Source organism: Oncorhynchus nerka, linkage group LG15, assembly GCF_034236695.1.
Source record: "Oncorhynchus nerka isolate Pitt River linkage group LG15, Oner_Uvic_2.0, whole genome shotgun sequence".
NCBI classification, from domain to species: domain Eukaryota; kingdom Metazoa; phylum Chordata; class Actinopteri; order Salmoniformes; family Salmonidae; genus Oncorhynchus; species Oncorhynchus nerka.
In genome coordinates, this window is record NC_088410.1 from 72595443 (window position 1) to 72614265 (window position 18823).

The following is an 18823-nucleotide window of genomic DNA, read 5'->3' on the forward strand; positions in this document are numbered from 1 at the left end:
ATTTTCCATTGGACTGACCATTTAAAATAGGCTGTCAGTGTTTATAGATTTTCTCTGATGGGAACGACAACATTACTTCTCCGTTTGCCTTTCTTAACTGATACACATTCAGAGGATGTTTTTGTGGCTTTGTGAAAACCATCATTGGACACTTCATACATTTCAGAGCTCGTATCATCCTCTCTACAAGCCATGGCAGTTGGTATGTAGAGCTACATTTTGCTCTGCAAAACACTATTTTCTAATCATTAATCGTCTTCACAAAAAATGATGTTCATTTTTACCTGTGCCTTTATGAAAACCATCATTGGACACTTTATACATTTCAGAGCTCTTATCATCCTCTCTACAAGCCATGGCAGTTGGTATGTAGAGCTACATTTTACTCTGCAAATCACTATTTTCTAATCACTAATTATCTTCACAAAAAATGCTGTTCATTTTTACCTGTGGTAAAACACAATCCATATGAACGATCCACAAGTTCTGAAAATGAAAGCAGGAAATATGTGCAGTATATTGCCCTTGATATGCTCGTGTACACTGAGTGTACCAAACATTAGGAATACCTTCCTAATATTGAGTTGCATCCCCTTTTGCCATCAAAACAGCCTCAATTTGTCATGGCATGGACTCTACAAGGTGTTTAAAGCGTTCCACAGGGATGCTGGCCCATGTTGACTCCAATGCTTCCCACGGTTGTGTCAAGTTGGCTGGATGTCCTTTGGGTGGTGGACCATTCTCGATACACACAGGGAAACTGTTGAGCATGGAAAACCGAGCAGAGTTGCAGTTCTTGACACCCTCAAAACGGTGCGCCTGCCACCTACTACCATACCCCGTTCAAAGACACTTAAATATTTTGTCTTGCCTATTCACCCTCTGAATGGCACACACATACAATCAATCTCTCAATTGTCTGGAAGAAATGTTCAATAAAATACTGAGAAAGCTTTTAGTCAAACTCAGACTAGGTGGACAATGCTTTATACTGCATCTAATATCGTACACTCTGATCCTCTCCAGATATGAATACTTTTGTTTGTAATTTGTAACCAATTATCCAATTCAGAACAATAGTTGATGTATTCAGAAAGACAAAATAGCAGTCTATTAAATTGGGTTCATTAAAGCTGTGAAATGAGGGAAACAACTAATGACTAATGATTCTCTAGGTAAGTGACTTTGAAGCATTGTGCACTTCATTCAGACTGTTTTCAATCATAGCCACCGGCTGATCTACCACCTACTGTGAAAATTGAATAGCAATTGATTCACGAGCTAAAATCTGGAAATTCTTAAAAAAATATATGAGCCGTTAATACCACCTTAGTCTCACTGAACATCAGTAGTTTTGGTTTTTCATTACTAAACTCTGAACCATTTATTTCCTCCTCCTTTTTCATCCACACATACTGTATAATGCTCTTACTGGTATGAAAGGTGTACAGGCTGTGCATTAGAAAGTCTTGATCGATACCTTTAGGAGCTCTGTTAAGGCCTGTTAAGTGTTGTTGTGCAGGCATGTTTGCAGCCACTGCTTTCCCTTTGGGCCAACTAAGTGACAGTTTCCAGATGGGGCTAATTTAATTTGCACTTAGACCTACCGCCTTGTCCTTTCCTCTACATTACTCCTCTCTGTGTTTAGAGACTGTTTAGAGACTATGGGGCAGACTGTGTATTTGAGAGTGCTGCTGAACAAGAGTTGCTGTGATCATTACTGCATACTGTATGTAAACGCATATGTAAGTGTCTGCCATTTCTCCAGTGCAAACCGGTGACAAATGGTTAAGTGTTTTATCTGATAAGGAGAAGAAGATTTTTTTGACTCTGTCCATTAAAATAGAATCAGATGACGGGTAGGTTGAGGATTAAGCATAACAAGTAATGTAGTTGTTCTAATACACTACATTGTGTATGATGACCTCGGGACCATGTGGCCTCTCCTATAAACAATAAAGAAGAGGAGTGAACTCAGGTTACTGATCGAAAAGCTAAAGAAGAGAGATACCAATTCTGAAACCCCATCGAAAGTGAGTCTCCACAGACATATAAGTGAGAATGAAGACAGGAAACATATTGAGGGAATTATTTTTTCCCCGTTGCCAATGATCAGTAATCACTGAAGCGTAGAGGAGAGTAATCTCAGAGAGTGGTTCAACAATTCTGTCCTTCCTGAGATTACATTATTTCCCCAAATTGCAACTGAAGCCCCTCAATCCCCCAGCCCCTGAATCAGCACTGCAGAGAGAGCTGGAAGAGACCCATGTGCCATGCCATACCAGGCAAGGCGTTGAGTCATTCCATGGAGGAATGAGGCCTCCAACTGGGAATACTGCAGCACATAATGACAAAGCCAAACCACACACTAGATTCACCTGCTGGGAATAGCACACAATGGAACAAAACATCTATTCACAATCAGTCTCAGAATATACTTCACTACAGGGCCAAACAATGGATCATATACATACGTACCATAAAAAATAACACCAGGGAACTGGACCTTGTAATTGGAATCACTTAGTAATCTTACCACTGAATGATTGATTCACAAGCTTTGGCAATCATCTAACACAGGGATGGGAAACTTTGATTGGGGTGGTAGCCACAAAAAATCTGAACTCATTTTGAGGGGCCGCAGTGGCTTACGGGTCTGCGTACCCACATCCTTATCCACACATACAGTCAGCATTTTGAGGGCTCTAAGTTAAATTGTGTTTCACCTGCGAGCCAAACATTTTAGCGCCTCCCCCCTTAACAGCGGAGAGTAAAATATACATAGTTTTAGAGTTAATTTCCTTCAATTCTACACATTTTGCCATAGGGTGGAGAGAAATGTTAGCAGTTTTTAATATGAAATCTGAGTGAGAGTGACTAACAAAATCAATGGAGGTCCCCCAGTCAATAATTCGACCATGATTACTACAAGTTTAGATACTGTAGCTGGCTAGACCAATTTACCAATCTAAACAATTATAGCTGACATGGGCTAATTAAGTGACTGTCAGTGACTGACATAACAAGAGAAAAACTGCTGATGCACAACCAATTTTTTGAAATTGCACCTTTTCTTTGGCGATTTATCTGCGGGCCTACAAAAGGCTTCCAGTTGTCCATCCCTGATCTAACATTTGTTATAAGTGAAAATGTACTGTAACACATGAGAGTTTGAAGCACAAGAAGATAACACATTTTGTTGCATAGCTGTATGACTGAATAAAGTATCTTCATATGGGTCTAACTGAATAGCTTCACATGGCTAGACAAGTTTCCCATGAGGTGATTGATTGAATTAGTGTTAAGCATCAGATATGTATTAATTCTGTGTGTGGCCTCTGGGATGGCTGTTAATTACTGACAAAGAACAGGTCGGATGGTTTATAAATACTAAAGCACCCCTGGAATGCAAAGGGGGAAAATTAGTCCCGGAAATCTGAATATCAGTTTTATGAATGCTTTTCTTGGCTAATCTTTGAAACACTGTTCAAAGAGAGGCTTACACGTTTTGCATTTTTAATTTCTAATTTAAAAGCTAATTATATAAGTCTACCTGATAACGCTGATTGTCTTGTCAGTCACATTGAAAAAACGCTGAAGACAGGATGAGTCGTGTGAATATGTTTGTGAATACAGGAATGATATTACAAGGGTGGAAAAGAGTCACATACTTTAGACCTGCAATACAAAACAGAAACATGCTTGTCTTGTACAGAGGTACTTCTAAAGTGCTAGATGATGGAGAGGGTGAAGGGATGTCTGTTGAAAGTAGGATGTCTGTGTTTATGCCCTCTCTCAAAGGACTAAAACCTGTCTGTAAAGTGTTCTTTGGAAAGCAGCAACTTTATAAAAAAGTGTACATCAAGGTGTTTGGTTGGCAAATCAATGAGTTCGAACTGAACAGGCAAGAGGCGTTTAGTACCACGGAATCTTAAACACTTCTCCAATACAGTCTCCAAGTACACATACACCTTGTTATGGAGACCATAGAACATGGAAGCACAACATTAGAAAAGCAAGCATTCCTAGAAACTGCTCAAAACAACTCTACTTAGTTTTTATTAACCTGGTCTCAAACATTCTAGTCATGTTCTATATAGCTTGAAGATTGTACGAAACTGGATGTTCAGCCTCCCTTTCTGCTGCATCAAATATTCACAATACCGATCCACTCTACCGCAGACTGGAATTACTATGAAAACATCTTGAAACTCCACAGAAAGAAAAACTAACAACGTACATGTAGCCCCTCAGGCTGTTTTCATTAAGAAAGTGCAATTTTAAATGCTTTTGTTATGTGCTGCGTTCACAATAAGTGTTTTTTAAAGAATTTGAACATACATTTATCCAGTAATAGTTCACCCGAGGCTGAATTGGTGGCAAATAAGCACAAATACGCTTCACACACTTCAAAATACTAAATGAATGCATTTACAAAGCATGTGGGATGTTTGTAGAAGAAGTGCCTCAGAGAACTATACAACTATTTAAGGCAGTGAAGCAAAACTGGCTAAGTAGTTAATACCAACCTACACACCAATCTGAGCCTTAATAATGTCTGTTGTTTTTTCATCCTGTAGCCTACATGGTTTGTCTGCAACTCATTTTCATATTGTTTACTTTAACTCTGAATAAAATATTAATGTAATCTTGAGCTGCAGTATTTCAAACTTATTTTAGATGAGCTTCTGCCCTGTCTATTTGATTTGCTACCAATTTTTTATGCAACTAAACAAAATGTACCCATGACATTCTTCAGCATTCCCGATTGTGTGCTGCGTCATTCAGAGCAACGAGTAGTTGTTTTTGAAACATTGCAAATGTTCCATTATATGATTTAATTGGATCTGGTGGCCAATAAATAAAAATAGAACTGTTTCTGGTTGTTTGAGTTTCAAGTTGAAACTGAATTTTCTATTACCACACATTGTATGCAGAAATATATTTCCAACTTATTCCATCTTCCCTAGGGTGAGGTTCTGTAATTATTGACACGAGAGTAAACTCAATCAATGTTGTTGTGCTTGTCAACTCTAAGTGGTGAATGCATGAATGCAAAATGTGTTGGTCCAACATTATCTATATCGTCTAATGATGCATCATTTAGTTATTATCATTTTTGTTAGTCATTAACATTTAGTTATTTAGTATAATTTTGTTATTTTATTAGTATTTACCACAGATATAGGATATTAATATAATCACTTTTCTGTTGTTGAGACTTTTCCTGCTCTGCATGAGCTTCACGATTTACGTAAATTTATTGAAAACCCGCACTAACACAGAGTTATATTAACAGTATTCCACTTTTCATGTAGCCTAATTTTGACCAGCTAATTGCCTAACCCCAATCAAGCAACATTATTGGCTAAACACTCAAATCCTGTTGCTGCAGGATTATTTTGCTGCGACAATACAGATCAAATTAAGATCATCCACTTGTAGTCCAATCGTGTGACAGATTGATTGACAGGGCAATGTTTGACCAACCATATCATGCGAATCACATTCACACTGCTTTGCCTAATTTTAATTAGTGACTAGACTTCCTATGTGGCTCTCACCATGGGAAATCAGCCTGGCAAACAGACTGGAAAGCCCTGAAGAATCCCAGTCACCATCCTCCCCACAACGCATCACATAGCTTTTCCCAGTTCCTCGCTGGACTGCCAACAGGAACAGGTTACAGTGGTAAAATTATGTGCTCGATCTAAACCAACAGCTCCAGCCTTACCCATATTTCGGCGAAATTGATGCATGATTACGAGTGATGCGGTTACAATAAAGTGACAAAAATGACAAGAAAGTCCTGCCAAAATGCACTTAAAGCGGCAATTAGCAGTTGAAACAATAGCAGAGCCGTAAAAAGCTGAGGGGTGGGGCTGGGGAAACCACTCTCAAATTCATAGACCAAACTACGGATGCAAGGACTGACTATCCATGATATCAAAATAATGATTTAGTTATATATATATATTTTTTACATTTACTTTGTTTACAATCATTGGAGTAAAACAAGCTTATATTTTGGGTTCTGACGGGGTACGACAGTTGGACTAAACTAATTTATGAGTTTGATTATTCAAGACTCAATGGGCACATATCAGTGGAGATTGGTGAGGGAAGGACGTTTCATAAAAATGTCCAGATTGGAATGGTATTAAGTGCAAGGTCCCGTGTAGTTCCGTTGGTAGGGAATGGCGCTTGCAATGTCAGGATTGCAGGTTCGACTCCCATGGGGGACCAGTACAACAATGTATGCACTCACTATTGTAAGTCGCTCTGGATAAGAGTGTCTGCTAATTGACACAAATGCATGATTTTTAAATGTTTGATTTCACTCCATTACAGCCATTATTATCAGCAGCCTCCCGGTAAATATAATTAATTAATAAGTCAAAATACAGTACCAGTCAAAAGTTTGGACAAACATACTCATTCAATGGTTATTCTTTATTTTTTCTACATGGTTGAATAATAGTGAAGACATCACAACTATGAAATAACAGATATGGAATCATGTGGTAAAAAAAGTGTTAACAAATCAAAATATATTTGATATTTTAGACTCTTCAAAGAAGCCACCCTTTGCCTTGATGACAGCTTTTTGACTGGTACTGTATGCCAGTTAGGATTAATGTGCTTAATTTTAAGAAGTTATTTGGCCACTTTAGTTGTGATACAAACCATCACAGTATTCTCGATTTCATCTTGAAATCAAATCAAATCAAACGTTATTTGTCAAATGCGCCGAATACAACAGGTGAAATGCTTACTTACAAGCTCTTAACCAACAACGCAGTTTTAAGAAATAATTAAAGAGCAGCAGTAAAGTAGCGAGGTTATATACAGGGGCTACCGGTACAATGTACAGGGGCACAGGTTCGTCGAGGTAATGGAGGTAATATGTAAATGTAGGTAAAGTTAAAATGACTTCTTACGGATTGTGGTCCCTGTACAGTAACCAAAATCAGCGGAAATTTCAGAGCGCCACCTGTAGTACTCGACTTACTTTCATTAAAACACACATGCAAGGTACTCAATTAAAGCTACACTCGTTGTGAATCTAGCCAACTTGTCAGATTTGTAAAATGCTTTTCGGCGAAAGCATGAGAAGCTATTATCTGATAGCATGCACCCCCCGAAATACCTGAACGAGACCTAAGCAAAATAATTAGCGGTAGCCGGCGCTACACAAAACGCAGAAATAAAATATAAAACATTCATTACCTTTGATGACCTTCTTTGTTGGCACTCCTATATGTCCCATAAACATCACAATTGGGTCTTTTTCCTGATTAAATCCGTCATTGTATACCCAAAATGTCCATTTATGAAGGCCGTCTGATCCAGGAAAATTCACCTTTACAAGACGCAACGTCACTTTTTAAAATTAAAAAAGTTGCCTATAAACTTTTACAAATCACTTCAAACTACTTTTGTAAACCAACTTTAGGTATTAATAAACGTTAATAATCTATCAAATTGATCACGGGGCGATCTGTATTCGATAGCAGCAAGTCTTGAAATCATCGTCCATTTTTTCACTTTCATAACTTCCTCCGTGCACCCCAAGACAGGAAGTGCCTATACGTCATCCCACCAAGGATAAACATGCAATGAAATGCCAGTACTGGCGACATCGTGTGGAAGCTGTAGGCATTGTAAACAGGACCTCATCTATTTTCCATCGCCATAGACAATACATAGACTGGCGGATGAATATTTTTTTTGTGTTTTTGGTGAACAGTTTTCCCTGGGATTTTTACTCCTAAACACGTTCTGTTATAGCCACAGACATGATTTAACCAGTTTTAGAGACTTCAGAGTGTTTTCTATACACACATATCACACTTATCATATGCATATACTATATTCTTCAGTCTCCTGATGGGGAATAGGCTTTGTCGTGGCCTCTTCACGTCTCTATTGGTGTTCATGATGTGGACACCAAGGAACTTGAAGCTCTCAACCTGCTCCACTACAGCCCTATCAATGAGAACGGGGGTGTGCTCGGTCCTCCTTTTCCTGTAGTCCACAATCATCTCCTTTGTCTTGATCACGTTGAGGGAGAGGTTGTTATCCTGGCACCACACGGCCAAGTCTCTGACCTCCTCCCTATAGGCTGTATTAACGTTGTCGTTGATCAGACCTACCACTGTAGTGTCATCAGCAAAGTTAATGATGGTGTTGGAGTTGTGTCTTACCATGCAGTCATGGGTGAACAGGGAGTACTGGAGGGGACTGAGCACACAACTTTGAGTGGCACCCGTGTTGAGGATCAGCATGGCAGACGTGTTGTTACCTGCCCTTACCACCGGGGGCAGCACATCAGGAAGTCCAGGATCAAGTTGCAGAGGGAGGTGTTTATTTCCAGGGTCCTTAGCATAGTAATGAGCTTTGAGGGCCCTAGGGTGTTGAACGCTAAGCTGTAGTCAATGAATAGCATTCTCACGTAGGTGTTCCTTTTGTCTAGGTGGGAAAGGGCAGTGTGGAGTGCAATAGAGACGGCATCATCTGTGGATCTGTTGGGGCGGTATGGGTCTAGGTTTTCTGGGATGATGGTGTTACTGTGAGTCATGACAAGCCTTTCAAAGCACTTCATGGCTACAGACGCTATGGGTCGGTAGTCATTTAGGTGAGTGCTACGGGTCAGTAGTAATTTAGGCAGGTTACCTCAGTGTCCTTGGGCACTGGGACCATGGTGGTCTGCTTGAAAAATGTTGGTGTTACAGACTCAGGTTGAAAATGTCAGTGAAGACATTTACCAGTTGGTCAGTGCATGCTCAGAGTACAGTACACATCCTGGCCTTGTGAATGTTGACCTGTTAAAACCTCTTGGAACTCCCTCTCCCGGATCCGGGAGAATTGTCATCAACTTACACTAATTAGCATAACGCAACGGACAAAAAATATTACTCGAAAATATTCATATTCATGAAATCACAAGTGAAATATATTGAAACACAGCTTAGGCTTTTGTTAATCACCCTGTCATCTCAAATTTAGAAATTATGCTTTACATCAAGACAGGCATTTGTATAAATTTATCGATAGCCTAGAATAGCATTATGCCTAGCTAGCAGCAGGCAGCTTGGTCATGAAAATCAGAAAAGCAATCAAATTAAATCATTTACCTTTGATGAGCTTCGGATGTTTTCACTCATGAGACTCCCAGTTAGACAGCAAATGTTCATTTTGTCCCATAAAGATTGTTTTTTATTTGGTTGAGAAATCTACCGGAAACTGCGGTCACGACAACGCCGAAAAATATTCCAAATTAGATCCATAATATCGACAGAAACATGGCAAAAGTTTTTTTTATAATCAATCCTCAAGGTGTTTTTCAAATATCTATCCGATAATATATCAACCGGGACAGGTGGCTTCTTAGTATGAAAGAGAGAAACAATGGCCGCATTTGTCTTTTACGCACAAAACACTCTGAGAGCCTCCAGTTGACCACTGACGCAATGTTGTCGTTCAGGCTCATTTTTCAAAATCAAAGCCTGAAACCATGTATTTTGACACTAGACACATTAGGGAAGCCATAGAAAAAGGAATCTGGTTGATATCTCATTCACTGCTCAATTGGGACGCATAGGAACGCAGAGCTTTCTAAATAAGAGTCCCTTCCTGATTGGATTTTTCTCAGGCTTTCGCCTGCAATATCAGTTCTGTTATACTCACAGACAATATTTTTACAGATTTGGAAACTTTAGAGTGTCTTCTATCCTAAGCTGTCAATTATATGCATATTCTAGCATCTTGCCCTGACAAAATAGCCCGTTTACTTGGGAACGTTATTTTTCCAAAAATGAAAATAGTGCCCCCTACTTTTAAGAGGTTAAAAGGTCTTACTCTCATAGGGCAACGGAGAGCATGATCACACAGTCGTCCGGAACAACTGGTGCTCTCATGCATGCTTCAGTGTCTCCAGCCTCGAGGCGAGCATAGAAGTAATTTAGCTCATCTGGTAGGCTAGTGTCACTGGGCAGCTCGCGGTTGTAGTAATAGTTTACAATCCCTGCCACATCCGACTTGCATTGGAGCCGGTCCTGGAGCCGGTCCTCAATCTTAGTCCTGTATTGACGCTTTGCCTGTTTGATAGTTTGTCTGAGGGCATAGCGGGATTTCATATAAGCGTCCAGGTCAGTCCCGATCCTTGAAAGCAGCAGCTCTACTCTTTAGCTGAGTGTGTACGTTTCCTGTATCCATGGCTTCTGGTTGGGGTATTTACGTACGGTCACTGTGAAGACGACATCATTGATGCACTTATTGATGACGCCAGTGACTGATGTAGTGTACTCATCAATGTCAATGGAAGAATCCCAGAACATATTCCAGTCTTTGCTAGCAAAACAGTCCTGTACCTTAGAATCTGCGTCATCTGACCATTTCTTTATTGACCGAGTCACTGGTGCTTCCTGCTTAAGTTTTTGCTTGTAAGCAGGAATCAAGAGGATAGAATTATGGTCAGATTTGCCAAATGGAGGGTGAGGGATAGCTTTGTATGCGTCTCTGTGTGTGGAGTAAAGGTGGTCTGGAGTATTTTTCTCCTCTGGTTGCACATTTAACATGCTGTTAGAAATTTGGTAAGTTTCCCGGCAACTAGGATCGCCACCTCTGGATGAGAGTTTTCCTGTTTACTTATGGCCTTATACAGCTCATTGAGTGTGATCTTAGTGCCAGCATCGGTTTGTGGTGGTAAATAGACAACTACAAAAAATATAGATGAAAACTATAGGTCAAAAGTGTGGTCTACAACTTATCATGAAATACTCTACATTGGAGAGCAAAACCTTGAGAGTTCCTTTATATTAACATTAATCTTGCCTTTACATACAGTACATACAGCCCATTGCAGACATAAAGTTGAAGTCTGAAGTTTACATACACCTTAGCCAAATACAGTTAAACTCTGTTTTTCACAATTACTGACATTTAATTCTAGTAAAAAATCCCTGTCTTAGATCAGTGAGGATCACCACTTTATTTTATTAAGAATGTGAAATGTCAGAATAACAGTAGAGAGAATTATTTATTTAAACTTTTATTTCTTTCATCACATTCCCATTGGGTCAGAAGTTTACATACACTCAATTAGTATTTGGTAGCATTGCCTTTAAATTGTTTAACTTGGTTCAAACGTTTCAGGTAGCCTTCCACAAGCTTCCCATAATAAGTTGGGTGAATTTTGGCCCATTCCTCCTGACAGAGCTGTTGTAACTGAGTCAGGTGGTTAGGCCTCCTTGCTCGCACAGGCTTTTTCAGTTCTGCCCACAAATTTTCTATAGGGTTGAAGTCAGGGCTTTGTGATGGCCACTCCAATAAATGGACTTTGTTGTCCTTAAAAGCCATTTTGCCACAACTTTGTAAGTATGCTTGGGGTCATTGTTCATTTGGAAGACCCATGTGTGACCAAGCTTTACCTTCCTGACTGATTTCTTGAGAAGTTGCTTCAATATATCCACATCATTTTACATCCTCATGATGCCATCTATTTTGTGAAGTGCACCAGTCCCCCCTGCAGCAAATCACCCCCACAACATGATGCTGCCACCCCCTTGGGATGGTGTTCTTCTGCTTGCAAGCCTCCCCCTTTTTCCTCCAAACATAACGATGGTCATTATGGCCAAACAGTTCTATTTTTGTTTCATCAGACCAGAGGACATTTCTCCAAAAAGCACATTATTTGTCCCCATGTGCAGTTGCAAACCGTAGTCTGGCTTTACTATGGTGGTTTTGGAGCAGTGGCTTCTTCCTTGCTGAGTAGCCTTTCAGGTTATGTTGATATAGGACTCGTTTGACTGTGGATATAGATACTTATGTACCTGTTTCCTCCAGCATCTTCACAATGTCCTTTGCTGTTGTTCTGGGATTGATTAGCACTTTTTGCACCAAAGTACGTTCATCTATAGGAGACAGAATGCGTCCCTTCCTGAGCGGTATGATGGCTGTGTGGTCACATGGTGTTTATACTTGCATACTATTGTTTATGCAGATGAACATGGTACCTTCAGGTGTTTTGAAAATGCTCCCAAGGATGAACTAGACTTGTGGAGGTCTACAATTGTTTTTCTGAGGTCTTGGCTGATTTCTTTCGATTTTACCACGATGTCAAGCAAAGAGGCACTGAGTTTGAAGTTAGGCCTTGAAATACATCCACAGGTACACCTCCAATTGACTCAAATGATGTCAATTAGCCTATCAGAGGCTTCTAAAGCCATGACATCATTTTCTGGAATTTTCCAAGCTGTTTAAAGGCCCAGTCAACTTAGTGTATGCAAACTTCTGACCCACTGGAATTGTGATACAGTGAATTATAAGTGAAATAATCTGTCTGTAAACAATTGTTGGAAAAATTGCTTGTGTCATACACAAAGTAGATATCCTAACCGACTTGCCAAAACAGTGGTTGAAAAACAAGTTTGAATTATTCCAACCTAAGTGTATGTAAACTACTACTACTAAAATGAACTACAGGACTATGCTTTTCCTGTGGTTCATTTTCATGCCAAGCAGGTAGGCTGTACTCCTGTTGTAAAGAGAAAAGCAATGTGCTAAATATTAGGAGAACTGGATCCTCCTCTTTATAATAGAGGCCATCACTCTGTTCTCATGCAATTGCATAGCCTATAGAAATGTAGTGCAACATGAGCTCATGGGCTCTCATTAAGTGATTGATTAGGTACATTTGCATTGACGTCAGAGTGATTATAGGGACAACATTGTGCTGAGTACCAGGCAGTTAGCAAGTTCGGTAGGCTACTGATGATTATCAGCAGCATCAGAGCTTGGAGATGCCTAATAACCGTGACTAAACGGTCACGTGGAATTTCACTGCCATCATGACTCGTGACAGCAGGTCTGGCGGTAATACAGTCACCTTATCAGCCCTAGTAGTAATTTCAGATTGCCCCTTTAACTGGTATTCACAAACAACTAAATGTATCTTTAAACTGACTGACAAGCAAGGTAAGCAACAATGCCTCTGTGTTATGATGATGACCGAGGGTAGGTGTCTGGAATGTAAAAAAGAGATACGTCCCATTGGTTCTCACTGCATTGCCCCATTTATCTTAAATGGGTATTGACATCTAGATAAATGTATTCATTTTTTATTTCACCTTTATTTAACAAGGTAGGCCAGTTGAGAACAAGTTCTCATTTACAACTGCCACCTGACCAAGATAAAGCAAAGCAGTGCGACACAAACAATAGCCAGCAGCATACTGCTTCTGAAGCTAAGCAGGGTTGGTCCTGGTCAGTCCCTGGATAGGAGACCAGATGGTGATGGAGGGCAAGTAGGAGGCACTCATTCCTCTGGTCTAAAAAAAATATCCCAATGCCCCAGGGTGGTGATTGGGGACACTGCCCTGTGTAGGGTGCTGCCTTTCGGATGGGATATTAAATGGGTTTCCTGACTCTCTGAGGTCCTTAAAGATCTCATGGCACTTATTGTCAGAGTAGGGCCGTTAACCCGGGTGTCCTGGCTAAAATCCCAAGCTGTCCCTCGTATCATCATGTTCACCTAATCATCCCCAACATACAATTGGCTCATTCATCCCCCTCCTCTCCGCTGTAACTATTCTGCAGGTTGTTGCTGTAAATGAGAACGTGTTCTCAGTCAACTTACCTGGTAAAATAATATAAAAATAAAAAAAACACAGTTACACATGTCAATAACACCGCCGAAGTCAAGGATCGGTAGGATAGTCAGTTTTACGAGGGTATGTTTGGCAGAATGAGTGAAGGATGCTTTGTTGCGAAATAGGAAGCTGATTCTAGATTTAATTTTGAATTGGAGATGCTTAATGTGAGTCTGGAAGGAGAGTTTACAGTCTAGCCAGACATCTAGGTATTTGTAGTTGTCCACATATTCTAAGTCAGAACCGTCCATAGGGATGCTAGATGGGCGGGCAGGTGCGGGCAGCGATCGGTGGATGCATTTAGTTTTACTTGCATTTAAGAGCAGTTGGAGGTCACGGAAGGAGAGTTGTATGGCATTGAAACTCATCTGGAGGTTTGTTAACACAGTGTCCAAAGAAGGGCCAAGAGCAACATCATTGATGTATACAGAGAAAAGAGTCGGCCCGAGAATTGAACCCTGTGGCACCCCCATAGAGACTGCCAGAGGTCCGGACAACAGGGCCTACGATTTGACACACTGAACTGTGTCTGATAAGTAGTTGGTGAACCAGGCGAGGCAGTCATTTGAGAAACCAAGACTATTGAGTCTGCCGATAAGAATTCGGTGAGTGACAGAGTCGAAAGCCTTGGCCAGGTCGATGAATACGGCTGCACAGTATTGTCTTTTAACGATGGCGGTTATGATTTCCAGCTCGGAAATCAGATTGCATAGCGGAGAAGGTACAGTGGGATTCTAAATGGTTGTTGATCCATAGATCAATGGATATTTCAATGACCTAATTGCATAACAGGTTCACCATCAAGTAAATGGGGCTGAAAACTTGTTGGGGATCTTGCCTTAATGTTTTACAGACCATAATAAGTCACAGTGATTGCATTTTAATGCTGTGTGAATTAGTTTTTTTGAATAGTGGTTGAGTGTTGGCACTGCACATAACATTGACAGAGACTTATTTTGCCTACAGCTGAGAGAAGTCAATCAGAGGGAAGGCTGCTGCCAAGTGCTTTGTGTCTGTGTATGTCTCTGCTAGAAGGGTCACAGTCATCATGTTTCTCTCTAGTATGGCTGCACTCACACTTCCTCTTCTAATGACTAATCCATCACATTTTCCTCTGACATTTTTCAATAACAAACAGGCAACTCATGTTTATTACAGCATTTAAATTCAATAAAAAATCATTAACTGACCCTCAGGTTCATCAGTAAAATTATTTTTAAGTAGTATATTAACTTTTTAGAAGATATATTCTTTTCAACTTTGGATAACTTGTATTGTGTCTACTTAGATGCAAATCAAACTATGTCAAAAATAATAATCTGCTGACTGTTTCAAATTGTACTAGCCAACTATCCAAACATCCAAACTCTCCAAACTTCAGGAGTGAGGACATGATCCAGTATGCTGTCCGTCCTTTAGAGGTGACATGAGGTCGGGATTCTTATGGTGGTCAGTGGACAGTCTTTACCCCTCTGAGTGGAAAATTACCAAGGTATTTTTACAGGGCACTGCATGGGGAGGGCCGCACAAACAATCAATCACAGAGGAAAGAGGCCAGGGTGTGTGCAGAAAGATGAGGGTTCAATCTGACTGATGAGTAATTGCAGGACAGTCCTGTCAGTGATGCTAGCCAGCAATTAATACCACTCCCAACAGCTGTGCTGGGGTCTGGAGTGGGCCTGATGGAGCAACTGATTTTAAAGCACAGTTAATGTTTGGGTCCAGGAAACAAACCAAATTGTAGCGTCTCTTACATCTGCTGTTTGAAATGCAGTACATTACACAGAGAATCAATACTCACCTCTTTTTAGATAAGGTTAATCCTGTGACTTTGGTTAACAGGGAAAATGTATCCACTGTATGTATCAAGTTAATGCCTTAGTGCTGACTGCATTTGCCACTCAACAAGGGCCAAATTAGTGCTCATACGAGGCAGAAATAATTTGTTGTGGATAATTGTGAAATTAAAATAATTTCATGAAAGCCTTTGTCATTTAACAGTACTCCCATTGGTCATGGGCTGGGGCCTGTAAATGTAGCTAAGGGTTTTGAGCGATGACTGACTTTAGATGAAGACGTGAACGTCATACTGAGCCCAGGGCTAGGCAAGACAATGAAAATATGAAAATGATTAAAAACATCCTATTAAATAACTTAACTTGTAGTTTATTATATTACATTTCCCCTCAACACATACAGACCCCCACCTGTATCACTAGCCCATGCATACACAAGAAAAGTAGGCTGTTTTAATTTAAACATTTTCCCATGGGGCTGACTGAAGATGTTTGGAAGGGTTGGATGAAAATGAAAAATGCTAACCTCTAGTTTATAAGATTTTTCATTGCAGTGACAATTTTTTTTTTTTTCAATTGGTGGCTTGGAATAACTGGTGAACAGAAGTCAAGATCACTATGATTTCAGCTAAAAGACTGCATGTAGACTAGCCAGGGTACCAGTCTGTCTCTGCTCTCTTGCCAACTCCTAATGTAATTGTCATGCCAAACATATGATATGTTTGGTATGACAATGACAGCAATGGAGTTGGCAAGAGCACAAACAGATCTGGGACCAGGCTACACAGAGACAGACGTTGGAGAGAATGAATCATACAACTCCTCAGCTGCCATTTTTCTCTTCAGATCTCTGTGCTCTAGTAAACGGCGAGGAGACAGACTAAAAGACTAGTATGAGTCGTTCTTACAACAAACGTGTGATTGTAGGTCTGGCTGGCAGTCCATTCCATACATGCCCTTGCATAGACTCAAAGCATGTGTTACAAATTTGAAATTCCATTCTATAATATTCAAACCACAAGTAAATATGTTATCTTATAGGGTACAGTACACATTATCTGGCTCATGACGTTCAAGTCAAGGACATCTCAGGAATTGCTTAGTGGGCCCCTCTGCTCTATTTAGGGATAGGACTTGTTACTTTGCATGGGGAGATTTTAGTTGGCTGATTCACTCTGTCAATCCAGTGCATCAAAACCTCATTGCATGCAGAGGGAGATCTCAGAGATAGACAGGATCCCTCAGTCAGAGTCGGCCCACTTCACAAACTTTGTTCCTTCTTTAGAAACACAAGCCCCTACTGAGCACAGCTCAATAATGCACACTAGTCAGCAGGGGAGTTGAGAGATTTGCAGCCGACCTCAGAACTCAACATTTAAGTGGATACCCAGCAAACCAAAAATTTCCCAGAACATTAGGTACGATTCCCATGAAGTTCTAGTTAGGGTTTTATCTAACATTAGAATGACAACATCCCAAAAACATTCAGAGAATGATTTTCATAAAATCTCTTTATTTATCAAATTATGAAATATCCTTGGAATGTTCTCCTAACATTCACTCATATGTTGTGCACAACATGTGCAACAACCACAACAGAACATTTTGCATACAATTGCCTGATGTTGCAAGAACATTCCTATAACACATTTCATATGTTCTATAAAAGGTTCCCATAATGTTTTATTAGGTTGTGGGAACAGTCTGGTGGGAACATTGCGGGGACATCACAGAATATATGTTCCCAAAACAAATAAACTGTCCAGTTGTGCAGATGTTTCTACACTGTTTCTTTTACATTGCAAAAAACAACAACATTAAATTGATGTTTCAAGAACGTTCCCACAACACATTTTGTCTGTTCTTTAAAGGTTCACAGAATGTTTCATTAGGTTGTGGGAACAGTCTGGTGGTAACATTGTGGGGACATCACAAAAGATATGTTCCCAAAATTCAAAAACTGTCCATTGTGCTGACATTCAGATAATGTTTGTATCAGGGTGCACAAAACATTCCTTTGATGTTGCAAGAATGAAATAAGTCTGTTTTTATTATGTTCATAGCATATTTGATTTAGGTTAAACATAATATTCTTGTCTTGGAGGTTAGACCATTTCAAGAACACTTAGAAAATGTTATATTTAAGTTTTACCACAACATTCTCAGCATGCAAATTAAAGAAGATTGGAATACATTACCATTATCTTCGTCTCCAGATTTAATGCCAATTCACATTTGAGAACTCTATTGTAGATGATATAGAGACACATGGCATTTTATCTTAATTCATAGGACATTTGAACAGCATTTAATCATACAAGCACAACAATATGTTTTAATCTTCATATGTCGACAATCTACATTGAAACTGCAATGTTTGGTTCCCAAGCCAGGGCTTTTATCATCTGCACCACCAGGTAAATTCTCTTTCATCGTCTTCTTTTCAGTATATGGCCATGGCAGTAAAGTCAATCAGGAATTCCATGCTTCCTTTTTATTCTTCTTAGACATAACTAACCCAGGGAAATACTGGTAACTGGGTTATTCACCACCACTTCACCCATCCTCTTTAGATGCTGCATACATCTGGGCCCATATTTACAAGGTATTAAAGACTGAGTGGTAATCTAGGATCACTTATGCTTTTCAGATCTTGAAAAATAAGCCAGGAGGGACCATATCAAGAGTCTCAAAGTAGGAATTATATCTGGTGCATTTAAAAAAAGTTGAACACTACATTTTGACACAATGTAAAATGTTTTACAGTTAGTCTATACTGGATTTGTAAATCAGGCCAAAATAAAGATATCCTCTTTTTTAGTAGAGTATATCTGAGCATCATTGTAATTTTTCTTTCCAAGAAACATGGTTACAGAATATGTGGGATTCAACCTGCAATATTCAGAACTGAAGGAAGATAATTAACCGTCTGCGCCACCATAGGATAGCTGTTGTATGTTTTTTTTTCCTCTGTCAAATATGGTCAGTTATTACAATGTTACCATCCTCTTCATATGCGGTGTACTTGTAACACTGTATTTTATGATTTTCTTTCGTCATCATGTGTTGAAAGCCTTATGTGATTTTATACTGAACAAAAATACAAACGCAACATGCAAAGTGTTGGTCCCATGTTTCATGAGCTGAAATAGAAGATCACAGAAATGTTCCATGCGTACAAAAGTACTTTTTTGCACAAATATGTTTATGTCCCTGTTAGTAAGCATTTCTCTTTGCCAAGATAATCCATCCACCTGACAGGTGTGGCATATCAAGAAGCTGATTAAACAGCATGTACATTACACAGGAGCACCTTGTGCTAGGGACAATAAAAGGCCACTCTAAAATTTGCCACACAAGAGTGCCACAGATGTC